The sequence below is a fragment of the Ambystoma mexicanum genome, chromosome 3q (genome assembly GCF_040938575.1).
Source record: "Ambystoma mexicanum isolate Mex_15411 chromosome 3q, UKY_AmexF1_1, whole genome shotgun sequence".
NCBI classification, from domain to species: Eukaryota; Metazoa; Chordata; class Amphibia; order Caudata; family Ambystomatidae; genus Ambystoma; species Ambystoma mexicanum.
The window spans coordinates 770,444,365-770,453,361 of NC_090926.1; positions in this window are offsets into that span (position 1 = coordinate 770,444,365).

The following is an 8,997-nucleotide window of genomic DNA, read 5'->3' on the forward strand; positions in this document are numbered from 1 at the left end:
CTACATCTTCTTATCTCAACCTTTAAGAGGCAGGATGTTCTGTGCTTAGTTTCAATTAGATGTAGCTACTGTTCGCTTCTTTTATTCGTATGACCTTGGCTTTCCTGGCACAAGTCACCTCTGCCGAGTTTCGATTCAGCCATCTCTTCTCGTTTTGCTAAATATGAATATGTTCTCGTTTGGCCTTTAGTAACCTGGGCTGATTCTGTTTCTTGTGCAACGTAGAAATACACTTATAATACTGTGCTTTATTTTGAGGTAAATTATGTATAATGGCGCTTGCCACACTATTCTTCTACTAAGCATAGCAAGCCACACTGTTTTCTTAGCTTTCTTGTGGTTCCAAGCATATTTAGAGGTGTAAACTGGTCACTATCTTCATCTTGCTTACAGCTTAAACTTCTTTGCATTTCGACATTTTTCTTTCACTTTAGGTTCACGATATACTTTTTCATGGCGTTTCGTCTCTTTGTGTCATTCTCTGGTCGTCATTTCCTCTATCTGTAAGTCAGTCCGGGTACTTGTGATGTCACCATTCGTCTTCCATTAAGACCTTTTTGGTTTCTTCCGGGACTGTACTTAGGCAATCTTCATTTTGTCTCATTTGTTGGTAGGGTTTCCTCAATGGATACCTTACTGTCCATGGTTTTCTTGGTATTGGTACTTCACTAGGTGCTGTTCTTCTGATAGGCACGGGGCAGAGCCCTACTGTGGCACTCTGCTGGTTTATTTGCTCATCCTACGTCACATATCTCGGTGTGAACGTGCCTGGTACTTCAAAATGGACAATTGGAGTACAGGCTTTATTTGGGACCTCCTCTACACTCCCCCCTATGGGCAATTCATCGACAACTTTCACTTTCGTCTTTGGATTCATCTTACTTGGTTCTTCTATATTCATCTTCACTCCATTGCCTGGGTTCATTCCTTCTTCATCTTCTGGATCTATACATGATGGATTGAAGAAGTGTCTCTTTGGAGTCCATATCTTTATTACTCCTTTCAGACTTCCTTCAGTCCTTACATGTTCGTCTTTATTCCATGTCATTAGTTGAAATTGTCCATTTGGGCTACAGTAAACCGATCTTCCCACATAGTTTTGATGCTTCCTGGGGTAGAGAAACTTTGTTCCCTCTGGTGCCTGAATGCTAGCCTTCACAAAGTCTCTTATTTCCTCATCAGTCAGGTCTTTGGGCTTCCATCCTGGCTTGACGTCAATCATGATCTTCGTCCCTATGGCTTTCTCCGCAGTTTCCTGGCATTGGGAAATTATTATCTTAATCACACAGAAGCCTAGTAATATCATTACTAGCAGGGCTCCCATGAACTTGAATGCATCTGCCATCCATTGCGGGACCCATGAGAATAGTGATCCAAACCAGCTGTCATCATCCACTTCGTCAGTTTCATCAATCATCTGGTTCTGCAGTTTTGTCAGCATACCTATGGCTTCTGTTAATGTTCCATTTTCCTCATCGTGAGAAGGTATACATGTGCAACATGATTCTCCAATTTTTGCACAAACTCCTCCATCCATAGCTGTGATCATGTCAAACACATATCTGTTCTGGAGAGTCATAAGTCGGATGGCTCTTAACTGTTCCTTGATGTCATTGAATCCTTTTATTGTCGTGTTAATGGTCTGCAGTAACTCCCATCTGGTTATCTGCAACCATTTAGTATTTGCTCCAACTTGAAATCTTGGCATGAAAATCGTTGTGAACACTGATGAAGTAGGGCTAAACAGCCTATGTTCATATGGGATTGCATGAAAGGCTTCTTCTGATTTGGCAGAGAAGTAATTCTCTCTCTTCATCTGAGTTAGCAGTTCCATAGATCTCCTTTTCCTCAGGTGAGCATCTGCTTTCGGGAAACTGTAAATGTTCCGGTCACTTTTCGGGATCCCTAATGCTGGAACGTGGACGTTCACTATTGTGCATATACCTCCCCGCTTTTCGGCAGTCTGATCCACATGCCCAATAATGATCCATAATTACTGAAGTTCTGTGCACCATTCCTGGAGCTTCAAAAACTCGTCCACAGTTCTGGTTCCCTCCTATCTTTCTTGTGCCATTATTCCTGAAGCAGAATTTTGGGTTTTCCAGTGGCACAATCTGCAAGGGTCCTCCTCTGTCTTTGACCCATGTCAGCAGTTTTGCAAGCTTTGGCCATAATGGCTTGCATCCATTTCGCACTATGTTGATGGTAGGCTCGTAGTGACCGAAGACCATCCATGATCTGTATATCACTACTCCTTTCTCCCATCCATCTGGTGAAAGCACTGTTCCCCAAATCTGCATTTGGCCTCTGTTCTTCATCTCCGAGATTCTTCTGGAGATTTTCCTTGAAGGTTTAGCTTCTGGTTTGCTTCTCTTCTGATTTCTTCTCCTTTAACTTCAGGCTTCTCATATCTGATCACAATATGTTTCGTCTTTCCATTGTTTCTTGTCTTTATGTCCTGGACATAATCATCTTCATTTGGATCGGTTGCTTCAGTTGCCCATTTCAGTGAAGCATCACTACCCATGAACTGGTCTCTTGTTTTGCACATGGCTACGTGTGAAAGACAGTGTGCTGTCTGAACATCAATTTCTACAGCTATGAAGATCTTGGACTTTCCCATGCTGTACGGTACAAGTGCGCAAACAAAGCATTCCCCTTCTGAACTTCGTCTTCCAACTTCTTTCATGTGCTGGTACCAAATGTTGTTTCCTAAATTTGCTGTGCTGTCCAGGTAATCGTTTAGTTTACTGTCATCTCCATGCATGCTTCTCTTAGTTCTCAAGGTTTTCATGTATTTTGCTATTACTACATCCGTGAATGCATCTGTATGGCTCTTTCTTGCTGGAGGATTCTCAGGTATCCCGGTCCATGGTGCAGGCCTTCTCATCTGCGCCATTTGAGTTGAGGAAAGTCTGGAAGCTCTTTCCTTGTCCTCGTATATCTTTTGCCTCCTTTTGGTTAGAAGTGCCCATATCCACGCTGGCATTGGTTCAGTATATGGCTGTATTGTAGAACTTGTACTTGTCCCTTTCACTGGAACATATGGGTTTGTCCATGCTGGCTCTGCTGGTCGATTTTCTAACTCCTCTTGTCTCTTCAGGGGTTCAACTTCTTTCATTTGTCTTTTCACTTTGATTGTAGTGGGATTTCTCATAATAGGCAGTCTTTTTTCCTCCTATGCCTTGGATTGTGGTTCTGCAGTCATTGACACGAGGCCTGGTGTATGTGCATTTCGTGTTTGCATGTGTGTAGTTGTCTGTAATCTTGTCACATTCATGCTTTGCCGACCCTGTCTCCGGCTTTCCTTTTCATTTGTTACCACAAGTTTGTGTGTGTTATTGCTAATCACATCCATTTCATGTTCATTCATCCCACCATCAGATCTTCTAGGGACGGGAATGACTATGTAAGGTCTGGGTGCCTTTGTAGGCTTCATGCGTACATCATTAGGTGGGTGCACTGGAATTGGAACGCTTTGTGCACCAATGAAAAATGCAGTTCTGGTCATTAATGACAGTAAAACAATGATGAATATAATACACAAATACATTATGCCCCTTTCACTGGAACATATGGGTTTGTCCAGGCTGTCTCTGCTGGTCGATTTTCTAACTCCTCTTGTCTCTTCAGGGGTTCAACTTCTTTCATTCGTCTTTTCACTTTGCTTGTAGTGGGATTTCTCATAATAGGCAGTCTTTTCTTCTCCTATGCCTTGGATTGTGGTTCTGCAGTCATTGACCCGAGGCCTGGTGCATGTGCATTTCGTGTTTGCATGTGTGTAGTTGTTTGTAATCTTGTCACATTCATGCTTTGCAGACCCTGTCTCCGGCTTTCCTTTTCATTTGTTACCACAAGTTTGTGTGTGTTATTGCTAATCACATCCATTTCAAGTTCATTCATCCCACCATCAGATCTTCTAAGGATGAGAATGTCTATGTAAGGTCTGGGTGCCTTTGTAGGCTTCATGCGTACATCATAAGGTGGGTGCACTGGAATTGGAACGCTTTGTGCACCAATGAAAAATGCAGTTCTGATCGTTAATGACAGTAAAACAATGATGAATATAATACACAAATACATTATGCCCATATATGTCAGGCGGCAGTATTTACTTCCAGTGGAATAGGGACGTCGTTCCTCCTGCGGGAGGGCGAGGTTGCTGCTCTGGATTCCCATCTCGATCATTTGCCAAAATGTTAATTCTTACGATACTCCTTTGAACAATATTGTCTTTTCGGATTCTTTGTTGTGAGTTTCATGTGTAACACAATTATTCCCCCTCTTGTTACTACTGAATTGTCTATTATCTCAGGATACAGCTCCTTTACTAAAATATGGGAAGTGTCAAAATTAAGTGCTAATCCAGCAAATCTCTTTACTGTGCATGTTCAAGTATGTCAGCTCCCAGTCCGTGCCCCTGATCTGCTTTAGTCCTGAAGACATGTTGTCTTTGTCAATACACAATAAGAGGGGAAATCTCTGGCAATGCTCTCTCGATCTGTCTCCCGGCAGAAAAACCTTTAGAATCTCATCAGATAGTTCTGCTGATGGTTAGAGAGTTCCACTTGTAGTACTATTCCATGTAACAGCATGCCCATTTGTGCAATATTGGCTGGGTTTCTGATGAACGTGAGATGCCAACATCGATCGGTCTCCCCACTAGCTCTGGAAATCAGTGACTAAACAAAAGAGAACATTGTGTGCCAATCTACTGTCTTCTGGAGACAGGGACATCTGTCCTGTTTTGCTGGCGTTCATGACTGTATGCTTTCACTTCAATGTAGACAATGTCTGCACTGTCCGTTTGCGTGGAGTGCAACTAAGATCACCATTTTATTTAGGAGTTGGCTTAGATGTTCTGTAATTGCTGTGTCTCGGAGAAACGTGAGTGTGTCTGTCGTTCTTCCGACAAGATTGGGAGAGTCTTCGATTATTCGAAAGAATAATGTATTGACAAGCTTATTTACTTCCTTCTCTGCTTGGGACATTTGGCTTCTCCTCGCTGTACTCAGGAAGTAGAAGAAATTGTTCGGCAATTACAGTAATCAGTCTTCTTATTGCCTTTTCATTTTCGGGATCTTGAAGAAAGTGATTCTCCCCACCAATGATGGGTATGATCTTAGCACTAGATCGAAGTATGTCACCACATCCTGGGTGATGCTGCTACTGCAGGACACCATAAGCGATTCCGAATATGGTCTCGGTGTGAAATGAGTCTTCCAATTTATGTGTCCTCGATCGAAATTTGGCATGTTCTTTCCTCGTCACAGTTGTATTGCGCCTCTATTTAAAGTTCAAGTTCAACAGACTATGTTGTGGCTTATATGTGCAATTCTCTTCTTCACCCTGCAACTAGGATGCACAGAGAGCCCTTTGTTTATGTCTTTATCCCCTTTTTTGCCCAGAGGAAGTGTCCAATTTTAAGCCACAATTTGCAAAAAGTTCCTAGTCTTTGTCTGGGTGGTCATGCGTCCTTTTTCTTCGTCATGGATCTCGTCTGCACGTGCTGTGGTTCTTCCCCATCACTCATAGCCTCCTCACGTTGGGGTGCAGTCAGTGGGCCTTCTCCGATGTAGGGTTTGATATTGCCCAGGAAAATCCAAGCTCCCCTGCCTTGTAGTTTCACTGCGGAAGGAGTGCAGTCCTCCACTGTAAAAGGACCGTTAAATCTTGGCTCGTCCCACCTTTTCATCGTATGGTTCCTTACAAGATGGTATCTCCAGGGAAAACGGATGGTACACAAAGTCCTTGAGCTGTGTCTGTAGTAGTATCTCCTTCTGTGTTCTGTGCTGCCCTGCACCCTTTCCGTCGTTGCTGCAGCTGGTCTGAAATCACAGTAAGGCAAGATGTCATGTAATTCAGGTAATTTTGCATTTCAGACCCTAAGATTTCTCCTGTGGACTGGGCATCACACCTAGCTCTATCTCGGGGTGTCAGGGGAGTACGCATTCTTCTCCCTGTGGCTATCCTGTGTGGCGTAAGATGATCATCAGAACTGAGTTGGTTCCTGAGTGCATACAGTGCCAAAGGAAGGCAGTGCTACCATCCCTTTCTTAGAAAAAGCTTCAACTTGGCTATCCTTTTCTTTAATAAGCCATTGAGCTTCTCACAGATCCTGTTACCTTGCAGATGATACACCAATGAGAGCTTGGGCTTTAAACCAAGCAGCAAGCTAATCTGTTTGAATGTCTCATTTACAAAGTGAGGTCCATTATCTGATCTCATGACTTCACACACCCCCACCTTGGGAACACTTCTCTCACTAAAAATTTGGCTGCACAGGTAGAGTCTGGGTGTGTACATGGAGCTGCCTCTATCCATCTAGAGAATGGACAAACCACAACAATTAAGTATCTGTACCCGTTACATACTTGAATCATGTCGCCGTAATCGACGTGCAAGTGCTGAAAAGGCCCATTTGGCCTGGAGATGACTCCTCTCATTACTTTTAATGTGTGCCCAGCTGTGAATTGTTGGCATATTATACAGTTCACTATAAAAAATGCAACATGCTCGGTTAAATTCGGTATGAACCAGTCTTCAGCGGGCGTTGCTGGAAGATTCTGTCTTGTGTGCTGGGTAATGTAACTGCTCCAGCACTAATTTTAACAGGGTTATAGGCATCACCGGTTTACCAGTGCTGTCTTGTCGCCACAAACTGTCAGAGGGGTTTAAAGAAAACCCTCGCCGTTTCCAAAGATTTTTCTCTTCCTGTGGTGCCTCCCCTTGAAATTCCATCAACTGTGTTTGCCCTAGATTGTTATAGTTTTCAGGTGTAGTTCGTGCAACCATCATTCTGTCATTGGTATGGGTGACTTCTACTTCCATAATCGTCTCACTTTTGGATGCCACCTGTTTGGCTTCCGTGTCTGCTGCCTGATTTCCGCGTGAGATAAAATCTGTCCCTTTTGTGTGGGCGGCGCATTTCACAACCGCTATGCCCACTGGGAGCTGTAGTGCCTTGATCAGCCTGTCTAATAAGGCTGCGTGCTGCACTGGCGTACCGTCCGCTCGGAGGTAGCCCCTTCTTTTCCAGCACGCTAAGTCTGCGTGCACTGTTGACGTCACATAGGCGGAGTCACTGTACACCATTACTTCCTGGTCTGCGTGATTCTCAATGGCGAGTATCAACGCCAATAATTCTGCAGCCTGTGCTGAATAGTGAGATGGTATTCGTGCACTAAGGAGTACTCGAAATTCTCCATTTGCGGTGTGTTTCATTACCGCGACACCTGTATAACTTTGCCCATCATTTTGATCGATTCTTGAAGAACCGTCAATAAAGAGACTTTATCCTTCTGCCAAAGCATTTTCTTTCACTCTGGGGATCTCATCATAGAATTCTTCATAGTTTGCACAGTCATGGATCGGTTCTCCTTCAGTGACTGGCTCTGCTATAAACATACCTGGGTTCACTATCTTACATCGGAATACTTTAATCGAAGGATTCAATATGATCACTTCATAAGCAGAAGCTCTCTGAGATGTCAATGTACCCTTAGGTTTCTCTAGGATAGCAAATAGTGAGTGCTCGACGCACAATGTCATTGAGCATCCCATTACAATGGTTGTAGCCTTCTCTATGGCGAAAGCTGCAGCAGCTAAACTTTGTTAACACAGGAAATGGCCTTTCATCACTGGGTCCAAATTCCCACTGTAATATGCCAGGGGCTTGTACCCCAATGTGGTTCTCTGTGTGAGCACTGCCATCATAACGCTGCCATTCGTGTGTGAAAACAGGTAAAATTCCTCTGCATAATTGGGAATTCCTAAAACTGGTGCTGTGCAAATAGCTTTTTTAAGTTCAACAAATCATTCCTCCATGGTCTCAGATCATTCAATCTTTTCTTTCGTCACTTGGACCTTCTTTAGGGCCTGAAGTAAAGGCTTGGTGTAAGAGCTATAGTCGAAGACCCATGCCCTGACATAGTTGCACAGGCCTAAAAAGCTCTGGATCTGTTTTGTCGTGTGTGGCTGAGCCGTGTTCAGTATGGCTTCAGCCCTTTCTGGGGTCACTCTTTTTCCCTCATGTGAGATCAACTGGCCAACTTCTTGTTGACAATATTGTATCTTTTCCTTCTCAACCTTATATCCTTTCTCAGCCAGTATAGTCAATAGCTGAACAGAATTGTGTCTGCATTAACACCTGGGAGGACCCACACTGCCAATTCACGTGTAGGAGTCCCCGCGCACCCCGAAATTCAGTACACCACTCTGACAGCAAAATTGCGTATGAAACTTCCCGCGCACCCCAGGGATACACGTACCCCACTCGCACAGGTCCAATCGCGTGTGAAACTTCCCGCGTACCCCCGAAATACACTTACCCTGCTCAAATCGCGTGTGAGACTTCCCGCGCACCCCAGTTATCCACGTACCCCACTCGCACAGGGACAATCGCGTGTGAAACTTCCCGCGCACCTGCGAAATACACGTACCCTGCTCAAGTCGCGTATGAAACTTCCCGTGCACCCCAGGAATACACGTACCCCACTCGCACAGGGCCAATCGTGTGTGAAACTTCCCGCGCACCCCCGAAATACACGTACCCTGCTCAAATCACGTGTGAGACTTCCCACGCACCCCAGTTATCCATGTACCTCCCTCGCACAGGGCCAATCGCGTGTGAAACTTCCCGCGCACCCCCGAAATACACGTACCCTGCTCAAATTGCATGCGAGACTTCCCGTGCACCCCATTTATCCACGTACCCCACTCGCACAGGGCCAATCACGTGTGAAACTTCCCACGCACCCCCGAAATACACGTACCCTGCTCAAGTCGCGTGTGAAACTTCCCGCGCACCCCAGGAATACACATACCCCACTCGCACAGGGCCAATCACGTGTGAAACTTCCCACGCACCCCCGAAATACACGTACCCTGCTCAAATCGCGTGAGACTTCCCACGCACCCAGTTATCCACGTACCCCACTCGCACAGGGCCAATCGCGTGTGAAACTTCCCACGCACCCCTGAAATACACGTACCCTG